Source organism: Triturus cristatus, chromosome 8 (genome assembly GCF_964204655.1).
Source record: "Triturus cristatus chromosome 8, aTriCri1.1, whole genome shotgun sequence".
Taxonomy (NCBI): domain Eukaryota; kingdom Metazoa; phylum Chordata; class Amphibia; order Caudata; family Salamandridae; genus Triturus; species Triturus cristatus.
This window is the reverse complement of record NC_140591.1, coordinates 625,017,370-625,038,623: the sequence shown is the minus strand read 5'-3', so window position 1 is coordinate 625,038,623 and position 21,254 is coordinate 625,017,370.

The following is a 21,254-nucleotide window of genomic DNA, read 5'->3' as shown; positions in this document are numbered from 1 at the left end:
ATAGAAAGAGAGAGAGAGTGTGCAAGACGAATGGAGTGGGAATGGTTTGAGCATTTTTGCCAGGGTTGCTTTTGACTCCTAATTCCAGACCTGAATTGAATGATAAATCAAATGAAATGGTTACTTACCTGTGGTAAATGTATCCACAGTTAAGTACTTGGAAGAATTCTTTCAGAAACATTTCAGCTACTGAAGCAGGCGACATACTGCTGGAATGCTTTTATCGTAACTCTACAAAATGGCTTTAATCGTGCAGCAAATGAACAAGTAATTTAGGTCAGAAAGGTAATAGGAAACCTGCGTGATACCGGTGGTTTGGTACAAATCCTTTTGGTGGCTAGAGTAGTTGGAAAATTCATTTAAGAGACACCTGCAGGAATTTTCCCGCTTTAGTGCAGTACATTTTGTTCTTATTGGCTTAAACTCTTGAATTCAATCTTGCGTGACTAGTGCAACCCTTCAGTATTGGAGGTATTTTTGCATGATCCATCCACTGACTTAAGAAGTCTTTTTATATGCAAGGCAGAAGACAATAAATGCACTGTATATTTTATTCGAAATCACTAAAAAACTTTAAATGCGTTCTAATCTCAGTGGATATGGTAAAAAAAGCTTCATTCTATAAAAAGGCTCGCATTCTACAGTCTTTATAGTAACTAGCAAACCAGACAATGCGCCCTGATCAGAGAATGTCATATTTAATGATCCACTTTCATTGATTTTTGAGAAAAATGAAACTTCAAATCCTCTCTTCTATTTTGTCTAATCAGTTTAAGTTCTCACGGGTGAAGCCAATACAATTCTTCTATGTTAATCTTGGCAGGGGAATTTCTCTCCTGGCAGTGTTTAATTCAGGAATCAATACGTTGCTTTTTTCATCAAGGATTTAATTATAAAAAAGGTGCTTAATTATAACAGCGTTGCCTTATGAGATTTAATAGGAAAATTTAGCTACACACATTACATTTTCATGTCTCCGAGCAATATCTTGAATAACAAAAAGACAGTTTAGGCCTGCAAGGGAAAGGCAAAAGAAGAAAGCACAGTTAATTTTGCAGATGAGTAAATTGCCCATAAGAACAAATTTAGCTGCCTCCTAATATGCTTGGATTATGTCACAGCTTGCAAGTTAATACTCTAAAATAAAATGTCGGTCTCCACATAAGATTCTCAAGTAGCCTACCTATACTTTACTTTATGTCTAAGTGCATATACATCCTTCTCTCCTCCTTTTTGAAATTGTAGAGTTCAGTATATACAGAGGGCCTTATTTTTGGCATTTTGGCATAGGGCAGCACAGCAAGGCACCTTGCTGCGCTGATGTACGCCAATGTGAAGGCAGGAATGCACTGTATTTAAGCAATACGGTGCATTCCTGTCCTTTCTACCTGTGCTGGCACAGTTTTGGCAGTCTAGAGCCAAGGTAGGCACCCTTTCACCATGGTGCAAGAGTGCCTCCATTGCAAACAGGATTGTTTTTGTACAGGAAAGGGGCACCTTCTTGCACAAAAACTGTACTACATTATGTTTTCCTCTCTGTATGTGTGCTGCAGAATACAGCACACATGGAAAGAGGAAAACATTTGGAGGAATTTACATATTTCTCCTTGTTACGCCTCACCTCAGGAGGTGTACGGATTTGACTCTTCCACAGGTTTCCATGACTTTGTAATTCTGGGGCAGCCTTAAATTCGATGGGTGTTACATGGGAAAACCCACCGCTATGCCCATGGAATGACTCCCTGGCCACAGAGTAAGGGGATGCAGGGATTTGCGCCGCATCACCTTACTTATGATTTATGTGGCAATGCAAAGCCAGGCAGGGTGGCTTTATAAATGTTTAAAAGAGTCCTGCTTCACACATTTACCACCTTACGTCATGTGAAAGTGACTCAGGGCTCTAATGAATAAGCTCCAGGATGCTGTGTTCCCACACTGTTTCTACAGTACAGTATTATTGCAAGTTTCTCACTTCCCAAGGTTGCAAATCTCTTAGGGGTGAATTCACAAAGGCCTCTTGGAGTATCTAAATGAGTGCTCTTGTAGTCTTACTTCACATTCTGATAAATACGTTTGTGAATTGAATCAATAGTTTGAAATATAGTGTTCATGTGTGAAAAGGGGCATTGAAAAAAGAATCCACCAAAACTGAAAAATTAGTTTATGGTTAGCTCAAAGATTACTGGCCCATTCATGAAGGCATTTAGGATCACATGAGATGATACTACAGGGGCTTGCTATTTTAGAGATAGGGTGAACTGCCCTGGTCTGTGCCATGGCACATATAATTTACCTGGGTGCATTAGTTGAAAATTGTTGCACCCCAGCACAAACTCATGTCTGTACCCAGAATAGCGCAGTAGTGAAAGAAGAGATAGATGTTCGAAGCCACCGTCTGCCGTTCACTGTACAAGGGGAAACCCAACCTTCCCCAAGGGACTGAATAATGAACTGCTGCAGGCAGTAAAGATTTTCTTGGGCACCATTACCAATGGGCTTATTTAGATGGAAGAGGTAGTTTCATTATTAGTGTGCCCTCCAGACACCAGGAGTATTTAATTCAGGCCTCTAAAGTTTTGTAGGTGCTGTGGTGCTTAGTAGTTTTTTAGCTGGTCTCCCTCTGTTGTAAAATATAAAAATATGGCTAACATGCCATTATACTTGCACTCAGTACCTTTGCTAACCTATGAAGAGAGACGTTAAACTTTTTCTACTTTTATCCAATGCAAGGTTGGTATTTCAGTAACGTACTACAAACTCACAGTGAGGTACTACGGATTCACAGTAAAGTACTGCAGACTCAGTATAGTTGAAAAGGAATGGGGACAAATTGTTTGGGAGATTTCCAATTAACTTATACAGGTTGTACAGGACTGTCTGTAGGCCTCACAGTGGTGAAAAACTATTTTGGCTGTTTGTCACTACCAGGACATGTAAAACCTAAAAGTACATGTCCTCTTTTCTACTTACATACCACCCTGCCCTTAGGGGTAACTAGGGCCTACCTCAGGGGTGACCATACTTGTAATAAAAAGGAGAATTTAAACATTAGCAAGTGGTTTTGAATGCCAAGTTGAAGTGAAAGTAAACCGCACATACCGGCCTTGCAATGGCAAGCCTGAGACAGGTTTGAAAGGATATTTGTGTGGGTGGTACAATCAGTGCTGCAGGCACACTAGTAGCATTTAGATTACATGCCATGAGTATATGGTATACTACTTTACAAGGGACTTATAAGTAAACTAAATAAGCCAATAAGAAAATTGCCACTGTCACCATGTTTAGGGGAGAAGCACATTCACTTTAGCACTAGTTATCAGTGGTAAGGTGCTCAGAGTCTTAAGGCCAACAAAAAATATACAGCAAAAAGGCGAGGAAAAGCAGGCAAACAGTTGGAGGGAAACCAACCCATGGCTGGGTAAGGATATTTTGGTGGCACGGGAATTTTTAGGGTTTAGGGCACATAGGGGTATTTGGGTGGCAAGGGTATTTTTAGGGTGGTTAGGGGTATTTGAGTGACAAGGGTAATTTTAGGGAGGGTAGGTGTTTTTGGGTGGCAAGGCTATTAGGGTTTAGGGTGGCTGAGGGTATTTGGGTGGCAAGGGCATTTTCTATGGTGGGTGCCGGTAGTTGGGTGGCAATGGTATTTTTAAGGTTTAGGGTGTATAGGGGCATTTGCATGGCAAGGGCATTTTTAGGGTTTGGGGTGAGTAGGGGTATTTGGGTGGCAAAGGTATTTTCAGAGTTCAGTGTGGGTAGGGCTATTTAGGTGGCAAGGGCATTTTTAGGGTTTAGGATCAGTAAGGATATTTGGGTGACAAGGGTCTTTTTAGGGTTTAGAGTGGGTAAGGTTTAAGAGTTGGGGTCGGTGAGGTTAAATATATGCCTAGTTTCAATAGGAAAAGCATTTTTTGGCTTGCCTATTTCTTTGGCGGTGGTTGATAAATCTTCATAAAATTTCCCCCAAAAAGTGTACCAGCAAGATTTAAAGCGCATGGGGCGATCTGTCAAGCGGGGCCGAGATAAAGTTGGGGTCAAAAAAGTGTGTTTCCCATGTTAGTTCCCATAGGAATTTTAGAAATGACTACAGCCCGAACCGCTGAACTGAATTACACCAAATCTGGCAGAAAGGTAGCTGTTGGTCCAGAAGATGTCATATTTGTGAACCTGTGTAAATCAGGTCAGTAGTTTTTGTGATATTTAGAGTACACCAAATTTGGATATCTAGGGATGCGAGGGCTCGGCAAACCCACCTGATCTCTTGCTGGGATCTGATTGTCTGCCAACACTTTAACTAAGAAGTGTTGGCAGCCATCTCGGGACTCGGCTTCAGTCAAATCCCAGAAAAAACATTAAAAAAAAGAAAAGTGGGCAGGGTAGGAATACCCTAGCCCCATAGCCCTCGTCCTCCGGTTCCAGATGGACCTTGCCAGGGCAAAAGAGCTGTGAATCCACCGTAAAACATTTTAATAAAACAAGCGTGGTCTCCCACGCGTGTTTACATTATAACAACCAGGTGGGCCAGATCCTGGGGGCATTAAAGCATTTAAAAATAAAAGGAGGGGGGTGCACGGGGCTCCCCGTCTAGCCTGTTTTTTGGCCAAGGGACCACCACCTCCATCAGGCTTTATTTTAATATTGGGGAGGGGCCACACATACCTCCCTCCTTCTGCTCCTAAGAGCCCCAGGGATCATCACCACCTCCCTGTGGCTTTTTAGTAACAATGGAGGGGGATGCATGGGCCCCCCTCTTAGGGCTTTGATATGCCCTGGAGACTGCCTCCTCCTGGGGAAACATTGAACGTCGGGGGCTGCGCAGACTCCCAGTGCCCTGGACTGCCACCTCCCTGGGGCAAAATACAATATGTGAACTTAGAGTGTGGCTGCATGGCACCCCCCTTCTGGGCCTTATACGGCCCCAGGGACCACAACCACCCCAGGTCTGGCCCCTGCACAACAAAGGAGGGGAGCTGTCTGGCTCCCATCCTGGAGCCAAATATGGCCCAGGGGACCATCCCCCCCCCAGGGCCAGCTCCATATATCCGGGCGTTCCCACCCCTGGGACTCAGTTGTTTTCTCTGACTTGATGGGAGCAAACATGAGCGGGAGCTGTCAAACCACTCCCTCCTGCGTGGAGCTGGGTTTTTGTTGCAGAAGTCTGTGATGATATGAATTCTCCTACAGAGAGAACAACGAGACTAGAAAGAGGTAAATCTCCAACAAAAATGGGAACTTCGTCTTAGGTATATGAAGTAACCGCTTGTATGTTTGATTGGCATGTCCTCTTATTCATCGGCATCGGGAAAGCATCATGAAAATAGGTAGGAAAAGAGTTGGGAGGCCTTTTGGTAAGCTGCCCATTATTATGGTATAAGGTAGAATGACCATTGTTTGTCAGGATTTTAGTGTAGCTGGGAATGTGCATAGTAATATATTTCTTGTATTAATAATATTTTACTTTCTAAAAATGCAACCATCGTAACCCCTCATGGTAGGGTCATGAATCCGGCTTGGTTTTGAGAAATCTGAAACAGATATATATATATATATACTTTAAAGGTTTTGTTTAAGGTAAATGGTTTACTAATGAAATGAGAAAAGTAGTTTAAATCTAGAGGAAAAATATTTTAAAGGACGTTTTAAAACTTTTTATGGAGTCACAACTCTGTTGCGCACCGTACTGACATTTATTTCTGAATCAATGGTGGGGACGCAACTCCAAAATATTTTTTAAGAGTAGTAAAGATGTAGTCACACACTTTAAAGGTGTTTTTTCACAGTACAAGGTTTTCTGAAAAAATAATAAAAGTAGTGTATTTATTGACCAAAAGCATTATAAAGGTGGTTTTAACACTCTGCCTTCTATGTGACATAGGAACCAATGTATCTAATTCATTGAACATCTTTCTCTAATGAATAGAGGAGGATACCACCCCTAGTCCTCCATCTTTTTGGTGTGTCTCTTGGATTTCACACTTTTGTATTGTCTTTGATAATTCTGTTTTTTTTTGGCGTTGCATTTCTATTTTATTGGAGTTGAAGATGGCATCTGGTGGTTCTCAGAGTCCTGAAGATACTGAGAACGTTTCCCAGGATGAGAGCCACCAAAGGCGAAGAAGGAGAGTATAGTTTGGACCTTCTTCACAATACTGGAAGGAGAGAAAAAGGTTAATGCAAAGTGAAATGCAGTCTTTGGAACAAAGTACAGTCAAGAGGGTCTGACAAGAAGTATTAGTTTGGCACATCATCAGTGATTAAGCATCTGTGAACCATGCATACAACCTGCCTTCTGAGAGAATAGAGAGAGAGAGGGATAGGAGAGACCGAGGACCTCATCTTCTCCAGGGCTGGCAACAGAATCACCTCTGACTGTCCAGGAGTTTGCCTCAGTCAGACAGCATTGCCTTATATGCAAGGCAGTTTTGTGCATAGGGGAGCAATCTATCCCTGTGATTGTTCAAATGGTAAACACTCATAAGTGTTAGTTTTTTTCCCCACTCAAGTTGCTGGTGCACATTTTCTGGTTTTAATACAAAGCATTAGTGTCTGAATTTTGTTTTCAAGAAACTAAAAAAAAACACCCAAAAAACCAAAATGGTTAAAAATTCAAAAAATGGAAAAAAGTAAAACAAAAAAACCGGATCTTGTTAGAACCACTTATTCTGTTTTAAGAATAATTACGTTATCGGTATGTTTCTAAAATTGTGACTATGTCTTGTTCTCTGTGTTGTTGTGTGAGTTAGTGTATAGATGACTGATGGGATATGTGAGTAACTGTATGTGTGATTAAGTGGGTGTGTGAGTGACTGTTTGGGTGAGTGAGTCTGCCTTTCAGTGGCTGTATGTGTGATGTGAGTGAGTGGGTGTGTGTATGCCTATATGGGTGAATGAGTTGGTGTGTAATTGCCTGGTTGAGTGGCTGAGTGTGTGTAAGAGTGAATTTTTTGATGAGTGAATGGCTGCAGGATTGGCTATATAGGTGAGTGTTTGAGTGTATGAGTGATTTCATGGGTGAATGAGTAGTTGTATCAGTGAATGTATAGGTGAATGAGTTCATGTATTTTTATCTCTATGACTAAGTGAGTGGGTATCTGTATGGGAGACTTAGTGGGGATGTGGATGACTGTATGAGTGAGTGAGAGGGCACATGACTGGCTCTATGGGATAGTGAGTGCATGTTTGAGTATATGTATAGGTGAGTGAGTAGGTATGTTAGTGACTTAATAGGTAAGTGAGTAGATGTATAAGAGGTTGTATGTATGAATGACAAGGTACAAGAGTGGCTATATGGGTGACTGAGTGCATGTGTGAGTACCTGTGTAAGTGAGTCAGTGTGTGTGTGAGTAGCTGTATCAGTGAATAGGTGGGTATGTGAGTACCTGCATGGGTGAGTGAAAGTATGTGTGAGTGTCTGTATGGGTGGCTGAGAGAGTATGTGAGTTCCTGTATAGGTGGCTGAGTGTATGTATGAGTAGCTGTATGGGTGAACGAGTATGTGTGTGAGTGCCTATATCAATCTGTGAGACCATCTATGAGTGGCTATATAAGTGAATGAGTAGGTGAGTGAGTGTGTATGTGAGTGATTATATCAGTGAATAAGTGGGTATGTAAGTACCTGTATGGGTGGCTGAGTGAGTGTCTAAGTACCTGTATGGTTGGTGGAATGCATATATGCATTGCTCTATGGGTGAGTGAGTGCATGTGTGATTGCCTGTATCATTGAGTGAGTATATTTGTGAGTGGCTGTACAGGTGAATCAGTGGGTGCATGAGTGGTTGCATGGGTGAGTGAGTGTGTAGGACAGCACCTATATCAGTGAGTGAGTGCATCTGTCAGTGGCTGTATGGGTTAGTGATTAGGTGTGTGAGTACTGTATGGGTAAGTGTGTGTCATTGGCTATATGGGTGAGCAGCTGGGTATGTGAGTACCTGTATGATTAAATGAAAGGGTATGTTAGTACCTACATGAGTGAGTGAGAGGATACATGAGTGGCTGTATGGGTTTGAAAGTAGGTGTGTGAGTGTCTGTATGGGTGAGTGAGTATCTGTGTCAGTGTCAGTATGCATAAATGAGTGGATATGTGAGTACCTTTATGGGTGAGTTAGAATCATCTGCCAGAGCTCATGAAAGTGGCAATCAATCACATGGCAGTTTTCTAGTATCCTTACCTGGTAATAGAAACTACTGGCTAGGCTATCAACTGGTCTTTATGCATGGAGACGCTCTGCATGACTATTAGGGGTGGGCAGAATTTGCGAAATTCACTTTCGCGAAAATGTTAAAAATCTCCGCAAACACGCGGATATATCGCAAAGATGCGGAAGTTTTTTTCCCGCCCGTTCGCGGTATTTTCAGCATGGTCGCGGCTCGCCAACTTACCCATGTGGTTGCTCGCGGGCGCGGCCATCTTGTTTTCAGTTGTCTCGCGGTGCATGATCGCGAGAAGAAAGACGTGATCGCGCGACAAATGACGTCACTGCGGGCGCGAACTCTTGCGAGACAGCGCAAATGGCTACCAACAATCGAACATCTCATGGAGAACGCGACCGGATCGGGAAAACTTGTCGGAGAACGCGGGGATTCAGGTAAGGCGATCGCGCGCACGCGAGAATGTATTATTTTACAGCGCGAGCAAGAAACAAATTATCGCTAAGCTGCGGAATGCGGAAATTTTGACATTTTCGCGCTATCCGCGGAAAGCGAAAATGCCAAATTATCGCAATTTCCGCGACCGGAACGGAATTTTAGCCCAGGCCTAATGACTATATCAAACAAATATGCATATGGCAATACTTGTATGTCCATTCATCTAAACACTTATCACTCTGAAACTTGTTGTGAAAGAAAAAGAATAGAAATATAAGTTAGCATTTGACTTACAAAATTCAGGAAACATAACAGTATACATTGCTCATGCTGTAACAGTATTTCACATTATAGTAAAACATTTCATTTTCCCTTTCTATTGTTCTCAGATTTCATACTTTTACACCATAAATGATGTAGCATATAAAGCTTCATCCTTGAACAGTGGGGAAAAAACAATTGTTTGGATTGTAGAAAAAAAACTATAGCTGATCAGTTCATCACTGTAAATAATGTGACACTATACATTGCACTCACTACAATTCAATAAAAAGTTGTTTTGCCTACACTTACCACACTATTGTAAACAACAAGGTATCGTTTCCTTTATTATTATACCTGGTACACATCTACTAATAAATGTAAACCACACTTGAATATTGGAAATCCTTCTAAAAACATCACCCTTAGTAGGCCGAATGATGTCTAAAACGATGATGAGTCATGTAAATGAAATACAATACATGACTTTTATTTTCGGAAATACTACATAGAAGTTTGATTCAAGAAACAAGAGGTCACCATTTCTTAGTTTGAAAGGTAGTTTTGATGTCAATTGAAGGCCACTGTGATTCCATTGTGTTCATTATTTTGCAGCCTTTAATTAGAGAGTGTAGTATCAACATGCTATATTGACTTGTTTGTGGAAGATACAATGTCCCTTGAGTGGTAGGGAAATTTTCAAAGACATCACCCCAGATAGGCCAAATTATATCTAAAAGATTGATGACCCGCATATAAGAAACACTGTAAATTACTGTCTTGTCTGATTTAGTAATATATGAAATGACATACTTAGCAACAGTGATAGGGTTGTCTGCAACAAATTGTAGATCGATATTTAAATACCACATCTTCAGAATCATGTGGTTGTAGTCATTTATGTATTTGGAGGCCTCTGTTCTTCTCAGGTTTTATGTGTTTTTCCCTGATTTCCTTGTCATTGTATGTTTGACTGCAGGGATAAAACTGTTAACTCTTTCTTGTGAAATCACAGGTGATGGGAATCCAAATCAGCATCGTGTGTAAAATATTCCTTTACATCTGTATTTTCAGCGACAGTACTTTCCACATCTATGAGATTGAAACTGTAGAACTTGTTCCATCAAGCCCTTTTCCCCACTGTGTTTTGGGATGGCGCATGTGACATACTGTTCTATAAAAGTCAAGACAGACTCATCACTGTCCTTTCAAAATTTTGGTGCATCTCTGATCCATAACAGCATGTGAATATGAGGAGCACCTGCTGCATGGTACTCTTTGCACCAAAAGAAATTGGTAACTTCACCAAGAGGAGGATTCCTTTTGTTGCAGATGAAAGACATTATGGGTTGAAACCTGTGGTTAAAATATCTGCAAAGATGTGCAGCATACAAGGAGCAATGTTCTCCTGCTATCTTCACTTTGATGTCCTTTATGTTAGAGTTTGCTTCGCTCAAAAATTTGAGGATGTCATCCCAGGCACATTCAGCACAACTAAGTGTCAGAAACCAAGTATGCGCACCTAGATTTCTCAACATACATTTCAGTTCTCCATGACAGCCATACCAATACTAGCTAGCCACGTTGGCTGTCAAATTAATCAAGTTGTATTCCAAGTTTTCAACCTTCCCATGAACTTTGTCAATGAATTCCTCTGCAAACAGATTTTGAAGATTAACTCCTGGCTTCAGTATGTGGTTAAAATCATATGAAAGTCCAGACAAGTCACTTTGAAACAGAAGATGAACAATGTAGGGAATGCACAGCTGAAATCTTGGATCCTAGAAGTATAATCTGATTGACCGGTATTCAGCTGCTGGTATCTGTACAGGGTGGTCATCAAAGCAGACACCTTCTCCAGTGTGAAACAGTTGTTGAAAACAGCGAGCATCTAAACGTTTCTCACACACACTCATGGGAGCTCCTTTTGCTTGCTTTACTTGAAAGAGATCAATAGTATCACCGATTCCTTCTTTAGGATGCAGAGGATAGATGATGTAGTGTTCGTAAGCTCTTCTGATCTACATCAATCCACTTTTTCAATCTGTCCACTTGATGATGATGTTTCATCTTCTACGTCTATCACATCTTCAAAAGCATCAACATTTTTATATAAAACATAGATTTGTATCAGGTATAATGTTGCTTTGTTTACGTTACTAACATCCACTAACTCTTGCCAGATTTTTTTATTCTTTGCATGAACACCATTTACTAGAATGACAAGTGGGTTCTGTCCCTCTCTGTGTACACCAACAGTTTCAATTTTCTTTTTGAAATCCATACAAACTATAGCCTGAAATGGGTATGCACATTGTATGAAAATGGATCCATAAACATTTAAATCTTGTGGTTTTTGTGGGATTGATGCTAATTCTAACTTGTTATGTACTGCTGTAGCTGGCATTTTATTATCCTTTAACTTATCATCGCATTACTTACATATAATTTGCCATATTGACGAATCAAAGCATTCTCCTACAAATATACAGTAAATTATAGCCACTTAGAACTTATTGTTCTCTTCTTCAGTTCTTGAGAATATAATTGCATTGCGAGTTTAGCTTTTGTAGTGAGTGCTTCGGCTACAAATACAAACATAGCTTCATTTCAGTGAAGGAACTGTGTTAAACTTCATAATCTATTCTGTAAAGTTATAAACACTAATACCTGTGTCGTGTTCCTCTACACTTCTACATACCAACTCCTCAATTTCCCTAAACTCCTATTCAGGGCCAAAAAATAGAAACTGAAGATCTCCACAAACTTTTTCTACCTCTGCTACTCTACCATACAAAAGAGCTATATTCATTTACCCTAAACACAAGGCAGGTGTTTTGACATAGTACAGCCTCCTAATAAAAAAATTATGTATCTTAGTGTTGTGCACAAATAAGTGTCTAAGTGCCTATGTGGGTGTGTCATTTGATATGTTATATCTCTGGATCTCTAAGTTACTCTATGGAACTCTGAATCTGATGTAAGGTGCTGCACGGATTGCTTGCTGGCTCTGGTAGTAAATGTGAATGTTAATGTAGTGCATTTATATAGCGCTCCGCACACCCCCGAAAGGGTCTCTCAGGCGCTGTGCACATTTCGCTGTGGAGCCCTTCCTGGCCTTTCCCTGTGAAGTGCCTACTCCTGGGCACCCCCAAGGTGAAGCCAGACATCCTAGCGCTTTTGGGGTAGTTGTGGAGATTAAGCAAGCTATTGCCCAGAGTTGCAGAGTGGGACCCATGATTAGAATAGGCACAGATGCGAGAATTATCGGGTCCGGGGAAATTGAGCCCATGACCCGCCGAGGCGGGAATTGAACCCTGGTCCGGGCCAGACCTCTGCAACAGGGTCTGCCGCTCTAACCATTGAGCCTAGTGACTATTGGGGTATTTAACTGTGTGCATAACTGCCTCCATTACTGCATCATACACAAGAACTGCTTGTGTGTGTGTGTGTCACTGTTTAGGTGCCTCTGTCACTGTCTGAATGGGTTTATTAGTGGCTCTTTCCTTTTACATATAGGAATGTGTGTTCTAGAATGGGTAGGAGACTGGAGACACAACTAGACATATGAGTCTGCAATGTGCATGTAACTCAATCAAATTTGAAACAACATGCCTTATCTTTTTAGGTCATAGTTCCCTGCCCTATGGCCTACATATAGGCTATCTCTGAAGTGACATATTTATTTATTTATTTATTTATAAATTTATAAAGCGCCTGGTGACCCGGAGGCATCCCCGCGCTATAGAGCTGTGATATCCCAAGAGGAGGGGGGACCGGAGGATTATTTGGGGAATAAGAAAGTTTTTAGTTTTTTCCGGAAGAGGGCGTGGCAGGGTTCCAGACGCAAGTGGCGAGGCAGTGCGTTCCAGCCTGAGGAGGCTTTGACCGAAAAGCGACGGCCACCGGTCCGAGCCTTCTTAAATTTAGGGACGATGGCCAAATGCTCGTCGTCCGAGCGCAGTGCCCTAGGGGCTTTGTAGGGGGCGACAAGGTCTTTCAGGGCGGCAGGGCCGGCACCATTAATGAGTTTGTGACTGGTGCACATTGCCTTAAACTCAACTCGTTGGCGGACAGGGAGCCAGTGCAGGGCCTTGAGGGCTGATTTGGCAGAGGCTCTGGGGGGGAGGTCCATTATAATCCTTGCCGCGGCGTTTTGTGCCCGTTGGAGTTTGGCTAAGGTAAACTCCGGTGCACCGAGGTAGACAGCGTTGCTGTAGTCGAGTCTGGCTAGGATGAGCCCTTGAACCAGCAGTTTCCTGGATATTGGAGGAAGGAGAGGGAGAATTTTTCGGGTTGACCGCAGGAGGCCAAAGCATGATCCAGCGGTCTTGGTTGCCTGGGTCTTCATGGTGAGGCTTGGTTCCAGCCAAACGCCTAGCGTTTTGACTTCTGACTTTGGAGTGGGTATCTCACCAAAGGTGTCCGGCCACACCGAAGCGGGGATTGATGACCATTTGTTGCCCAGGAGCATAATTTCGGTTTTAGAACCGTTCAATTTTAGGGAAGATTCGCACATCCAGGAGTAGATGTCTTGGAGGCAGTTCCGCAGGCTGTCTGGGTGTTTGTCCAGCTGGGAGAGGGAGACGACAAGTTGGGTGTCGTCAGCGTAGTTGACAATTTTGATCCCATAGGGGGTCACGACGTCTTCCAGGGGGGCCATGTAAACATTAAACAGGGTGGGACTAAGCGAGGACCCCTGCGGGACTCCACAAGTCAGTGGGAGGGGGTCTGAGCGAGAGTTGCCGTCCCACACCTGAAATGAACGGCCTGATAGGAAGGAGTTAATCCAGGCGTGTGCTGAGCCCACAATTCCTGCCCTGGCCAGGCGATGTAGAAGGACACGGTGATCCACCGTGTCAAAGGCGGCACTGAGGTCCAGGAGGATCACTGCCACTGATCCTCCTGAATCCAGAATGCGCCTTGATTCCTCAATGACGGAGAGGAGGGCTGTGTCCGTGCCCTGGCCGGGCCTAAAGCCAGTTTGAGATGGGCGCAGGATTTTGTTGGTCTCAAGGAATTGGGAGAGTTGGGAATTAACTAGTTTCTCCGCCATCTTGCTGATGCAGGGAAGGAGTGATATGGGTCTATAGTTAGACATATCGTCAGGATTCAGATGGGGTTTCTTTAGCAGGGCTTTGACAACCGCATTTTTCCAGTTGGGCGGCACTGTGCCTTGGCGCAAGGAGATGTTAATGAGATCCCTGATGGTGGAGGCTGTGCTGGGGGCGGCAGCTTTTAATAGTCTGGCCGGGGCTGGGTCAAGAGGAGAGCCGCTTTTCATTTTGGCTAACGTGGCGGAGACCTCAATGAGGGAGGTTGCTCTAAAGGAGGACAGCCGCGGGCTGTTGATACAGACCTCAGTATCAGTGGAGATGTGGGGGGTGATGCTGGGGAGAGAGTCCAATATTCGCGAGATTTTAGAGTCGAAGAAGGAGGCAAAGTCATTACTTCTGTCTGGGGGGGCATGGGAAACGGTGGGTGCTGATGGAATGTTGAGGAGTTCTTTGACAATCAGGTACGCTTCTTTTGTGGAATTGGTGGCGTTTTGTATTCTGTTGTCATAGAATCCTGCCTTAGCAAGTTTGAGAGCTGATTTGTAGCGTCTAACTGCACTATTGTAGAGGTCTTTGTTACTGTGGAGCCAGTCCTTTCTCCACTGCCTCTCGGCCTTTTTGCACTCTTTGCGTAGATCCCTGAGGTCAGGAGTATACCAGGGGGCCTGGCCTTTTATCCTGTTTTTGATCTCCCGATTTTTTATGGGGATAAGATTATCGAGAGTGGAGGATATCCAGTCTCTGACTTGGGAGTCGGCGGTGGAGGGGTCCTCAGAAAGACTGGGGGTCGAAGCGTCCAGGGCTGTGGACCAATCCTCCACCGAGAGTCTGGCCCACGCTCTGTCTCTGGTGAAGGTGGGGGGTTTTTGAGGCTTTTTGAAAGCTCCAGGGAGATGGGTCGTGACTAGAAAGTGGTCCGTCCACGGGAGGGGTTGGGAGTTAATGAAAAGGAGGGAAGGGATGTTGGAAAACACCGGGTCGAGAAGGTGCCCTTTCGTGTGAGTTGGTTCAGAGTTGGCGAGAAGCAGACCCAAGGCCGCTAGGTCGTCAATAAAGTCGGTTGCCCCAGTGTCAAGGGGATCCTCGAGATGGATGTTTAGGTCACCTGTTATAAGGAAGTTAGGTGTCAGGTGTGCCGCGGAGGAAACGGTTTCCAGGAGGGCGGCTGTGAAGGGGCCAGAGTGGCCGGGCGGCCGATACACCAGAAGGCCTGACAGGGAGTTCGTCGAAGACAGCTGAATCGTGAAGAGGCAGCTCTCTGAGTCTTGGATCGCGCAGTCTTTGGATCGACAGATAAAGTGGTCCCTGTGGATAATGGCTAATCCACCTCCTCTACCTAGGGGACGGGGTTGAGACATGATGAGGAAGCCCGGGGGGAGAGCTAGGACGACGTCAGCGTTGGAATGCTCCGTAATCCAGGTTTCTGTGAGGAAAAGTATGTCCAGTTTAAGGTCGACAATAAGATGGTTGATAAGCAGGGCATGTTTGGGAAGTGATCTGCAGTTAAGGGTCGAGATTTTAAGGACAGGGGGAGGGACGGGGGGTTTTGGAAGGGAGAGATTGCCTGGTTTGCATTTGTCACAGCGGCGAAAAGGGACAGTGGGGTCGTGTAGTGCCAGACATGAGCTGTTTTTAGTGGGTCTAAGGCTGAGGAGCTCTCTGCGGGAATAGCTTACCTTAGAGGCGGCTGGGACAGGCATATAGTCTGGCCCTAGGCCCGGTCGTGCGCGGACGGGCGCAGACGGGCTTGCCTTAGGCGCGCCTTTGGCGCGCAAACGGCGCTCCCGCTGCGCTGGAATGGCCGACACATTTGTAGTAGATGTTAAGGGCGTGGCCTCGCAGTGGGCGTGGCTTCGCCTTCGACCGCGCTGGCTGTGTGGGCGTTTTCCTCTCAGGCAGCGTGGGCTCGCTGTGTTTTGGAGGGTCTAGGAGGGCAGGCTGAGCGCTTGACTGCAGCGCTTCTGCTCAGGGGAGCTTCGTGGTCAGTTACCGGAATTAAAAACAACAGTAAGTGAAAAATAGTGGTGACAGCGTTAAAATACAATTTTTTGATGCAGCGTGCTAACCTCCGGCTTTCCGCCTCAGAGGGAGTATAATCAGAAGTGGGTGTTGCGCTCTCGGGAGCGTTTAAGTAGTCCGGTGGGCGTGGCCTCTCAGTGGGCGTGGCTTCGCCTTCGACCGCGCTGGCTGTGTCGGCGTTTTCCTCTCAGGCAGCGTGGGCTCGCTGTGTTTTGGAGGGTCTAGGAGGGCAGGCTGAGCGCTTGACTGCAGCGCTTCTGCTCAGGGGAGCTTCGTGGTCAGTTACCGGAATTAAAAACAACAGTAAGTGAAAAATAGTGGTGACAGCGTTAAAATACAATTTTTTGATGCAGCGTGCTAACCTCCGGCTTTCCGCCTCAGAGGGAGTATAATCAGAAGTGGGTGTTGCGCTCTCGGGAGCGTTTAAGTAGTCCGGTGGGCGTGGCCTCGCAGTGGGCGTGGCTTCGCCTTCGACCGCGCTGGCTGTGTGGGCGTTTTCCTCTCAGGCAGCGTGGGCTCGCTGTGTTTTGGAGGGTCTAGGAGGGCAGGCTGAGCGCTTGACTGCAGCGCTTCTGCTCAGGGGAGCTTCGTGGTCAGTTACCGAAATTAAAAACAACAGTAAGTGAAAAATAGTGGTGACAGCGTTAAAATACAATTTTTTGATGCAGCGTGCTAACCTCCGGCTTTCCGCCTCAGAGGGAGTATAATCATATATGTACTTTGTAGAGGAGTTTAAGGCTTAGCAACATGTTTTCAATGTTAACCCAGCCTAGTAGGAATACCTGCGCATATACGCTCTACTATAGCAGGCCCAAGACATGTTTAAAGGCCTACATGTCTGGATGGATGACTTGTTAGTTTCCATTCTTCAGTACATACCTAGATGAATGTCTTAGTGCCTATGTGTGTGTGTCATTGGATATATAAGTAAGTATGTTGGTATATGTCTGGATCACTTAGTTACTATATGGAACTCTCATTCTCTGTGTAATGAGCTGCATGGATTGCTTGCTGGCTGTGCTAGTGACTATTTAACTCTTTGTGCACATGCCTCTAGTACTGCTGGATATATAAGAGCTACATGTGTGTGTGAGTGAATGTTTGAGTGCCTCTGTCACTGTCTGACTGGGTGCATCAGTGACCCATCCTTTTACACATAGGAATGTGACTTTTAGTATGGGTAGGGGACTGGATCTATAAGTGGACATTTGGGTCTGCAAGTGCACATGTAACTCAATCAAAATTGAAACAACATGCCTTAACTTTTTACTCATAGCTCCCGGATCTATGGCCTACCTTCGGCCTGTAGTAGAAAAGGAGTTTAAGGCTTTCCAACATGTTTTGAATGCCAACTCGTCCTAGCAGGAAAACTGCATTTACATGCTCTACCATAGAAGGACTAAGACATATTTAACGGCCTGCTTGTCTGGATGGATGACTTGTTTGTATCAGTTCTTCACTGGATACCTAAATGAGTGTCTTAGTGCCTATGTGGGTATGTTATTTGATATGTAAGTAAGTATGTTGGTACATCTGTGGATCTCTTAGTTACACTATGGGACTCTCAATCTGTATGTAAGGAGCTGCATGGATTGCTTTCTGGTTGAGATAGTTACTATGAATGAATGAATAAATGTATATCGGGATTTGTAAATCCCACTGCTACTACTAGAGTGTCCCGGCGCTAGGCCAATGCAAATGGTAGGGGAACCCAGTTTAATCTTTGAACAGGTGTGTTTTCAATTGTTTCTGGAAGGTTTTAGTATCAGTGATAATTCTAAGGGCCACTGGGAAATAATTCCAGTATTTGGCTGCTAGTACTGCGCAGGCCGAACTGCCCCCTTTCTTTCAGCTGGTAAGAGGAATGCATAGCAGATGGGCTGACTGAGACCTCAGGGGCCTATTCGGGCAGTGGGGTGGTCATTTTGTCCTGTACGTATTTGGGGCCAGTCCTGTAAAAGGCTGTGTGTGCTAGAGTTAGTCCATTAAAAATTATTCTCTTCTTTACTGGAAGCCAGTGTAGCTGGCTACAGTAGTGGGATATCGAGGTAGGTTTAGGCAGGTTAAGCAGAAGGCAGGCAGCCATGTTCTGCCCCCTTTGTAGTTTCTGTATGAGATAGTCTGGTATGCCTAGGCATAAGATGTTCGCATAGTCGAGTCTAGACAGAATCAAAGACTGTACCACAGTTCTCTGGGCTTCCCAAGGCAGTAATTTGAGAAGTTTCCTTAACATCCTGAAAAACAGCATGAGGTTTTAAGAACAGCTGAGATTTGAGGCTTGAGAGATAAGTTTGTGTCGATAAGAACTCCTAGATTTCTTGCTCCTTCGACCGGGGGAGGAGGTGCATTACAATTAGCAGGCCTAGCCCTCGACCAGCTGGGCAGGGGATTGTTACCAAATGAAAGGACCTCTGTTTTCTCAGGATTGCATTGCAGGGAATTGTCCCTCAGCCATCCGATCACTGCTGACATGCAGGCAGTGAAATTAGCTCATTTCTCAGGTTCATTGCTTTTGTAGGTCAGTAGCAATTACATGTCGTCTGCATAGGAGACAACAAAAATGCCAAATGTCAATCAGATATGTCAATGGCATCATATGAATATTAAGGAGTTTAGGGCTCAGGGCTGAGGCCTGAGGTACTCCATACTTAGGTTTTTGTCATCTGAGTAGTGAGGATTGAGCCAGACTGCCTGTTCCTTGTCCTCTAGCAAGGACCTCATCCAGGTTCAAGCTTTTCCCTCTTCTCCAAACTGGAAGAGCCAATGGAGCAAAATCTCAAGTGAGATGGTGTCAAATGCCGCTGTAAGATCTAATTAAACCAATACAGCATTTTGACCCGCATCCAGAGTGAATTTGATGGAGTTGGTGATTTCCATCCGAGCCAACTCCGTACTCGGTACTGTGAAGGGCCGTAAAACCATATTGAGTGAGGTGTCGAAGGTGGTAACCCTAGTCACTTGGCTAATTTTAAAGAATTTTCAGGATGGAAAGCTGTTTGTAAGGCATGTGGGAAAAAGGAGCATGTTTCTAAATGCTGTTGATCAAACAAAGAACATAAAAAAGTCAGTGAGGTTGATTTTTATGAGGAAGATCTGGAGCAAATTGAAAATCTCCCAGTTGCAGGTGATGCAAGCGATGGTCCGCAAGAACTTGTTTTGGTCAACGATGCTCCCATCAAAATGCTCTTCGACTCTGGGGCCAGGATCACACTTGTTCCCAAGAACTTTTATGAATGCAATCTTTTGGGCAAGGTTACTCTTTTAAAACCAGACATTAGACCGAAAGGATATGGTTGAGTAACTATACAGTTACTTGTTTATTTTTGAGGTAGAATTGACTTCAAAGGAAGGGTTATTTCTGGGAAGGTCGATATTTCAATGAAGGGTGATTCGCTTATAAGTTGGTTCCATCAGAGAGACTTGCATGTGTTTCTTGACCCCAATGAATGTCCCTCTGTTTGTTTGAAAGAATTACCTCCTGTCAGAGTGGTGAACGGTTCCAATCGTGATTGGATCAAGGAATTCCCTTCTGTTTTTGCAAGTGATCGTGGCTGTTTAAAAAACTATATGCATCGCATAAGGATAACGTCTGATGCTATTCCTAAGATTGCCAAAGTCAGGATTGTACCCCTATTGGTTAGGGAGAGTATGAAAACCAAGTTGGATAAACTCTTAGCCAAGGGGATAATTCAAGAAGTTGAAGCAACAGAGTGGGTCTCTCCAGTTGTGATGGCTCACAATGCCAATGGAGAGGCCCGGCGCTGTGTGGACTTGAGACAACTCAATAGGGCTGTCATTGTTTACCACTACCCTTTGCCCAACATAACTGAGATGTTGTGTTCACTTGAAGGGGCAAAACATTTCTCTTCACTAGATCTTACCTCCGTTTACCACCAGGTCAAGCCTCACCCCGCTTCCCAAGATCTGACGACCTTTGTGACACTTTTTGGCCCGTTTAGGTTTCTGAGAATGCCCTTTGGTCTCATTTCTGCTGCGTCACTGTTTCAGAGGGCAATGGAGGGCAATGTTAGAGGCCTCCATGGTGTCAAGGTGTACCAGGATGAAGTGCTCATCTTTGGGGTGGATCCTAAACAACATGACGCAATGCTTAAGTCTGTTTTGGAAAAGTTTAATGATGCAGGTCTTACCCTTAGAGCAGACAAGTGCAAATTTGATGTCAAAGAAATAGAGTACCTTGGTCATTTTCTGTCTTCTGCAGGTATCAAGCCTAAAGCATCCTTGGTAAGTTCCATCAACAGTCTACGAGCTCCCTCGAATAAGGAGGAGCTAGTCAAATTCCTTGGTATGGCAGAGATCTATCACAAATGCGTTCCGAATTTTGCTGGGAAAACTTTGTGTCTAAGATCACTGTTAAGGAAGGGGAGTAAATTTGTTTGGTCTAAGACCTGTGAGGAGGAATTTCTTTGTATCAAGAAACACCTCAATGATGCACCTTGTCTAGGTAGTTTTGACCCCACAAAAGTCTCTTACCATATGACTGATGTGAGCGCAACTGGTTTGGATACTGTTCTGTTGCAGAAGGTTGATGGAGAGGAGAAAACCATTTTGTTTATTTCCAGGCCATTGAGGGGTGCAGAATGTAATTATTCAGTAGTAGAGAAGGAGGCTCTTGGTGTGTTCTGGGCAGTGCGCAAGCTAAGGAAGTTTTTGTGGGGGAAGAAATGTAAGATTTTTACTGACCGCAAACCTCTTAAGGATGTTTTCTCGAAGAAGGGAATAAACTTTGTTTTCCATCGCATAAGGAAATGGGTGGTGGCCTTACAATAATTTGATTTCGATATTTCATTTTTGCCTGGTTCCAACAATGTCTTGGCAGACTGTCTTTCAAGACTCGGCTGTGAAGATGGTGATTTTATAGATGATGTTGAGAGGTTTGGTGGTGAGAAGCTTGCTTGAAGAAGATGTCAATGTATGCCTGATCTCTGAAGGTCTCATTTCTGAGAGTGTATGGAGAGAATGTTTGGTGTGTGATGTTGTCTTACAGAGAGTCATCTCCTTTGTCACAGGTGGTTGGTGTGAGAAGAAGGACAGTGAGTAGGAGCTCAAGGGGTTTTGGAATGTTAGGGAAGATCTTGCTGTTGTAGACGGTCTCCTCATGCGTGGTAGCAAACTCATTCCGCCACTTACCTGGAGAGACAAGTTGATTGAAAGCACTCATGCATCACACATGGGCATCGCAAAAACAAAGGAAAGGATCAGGGAGGCATACTGGTGGCCAGCTATGGATGTGCAAGTGGAGAGATTAGTGTCTGAATGCGCTGAGTGTGCTTGTTGTGACAGGGTTCTGAAATGTAGAACACAGCCCATGGT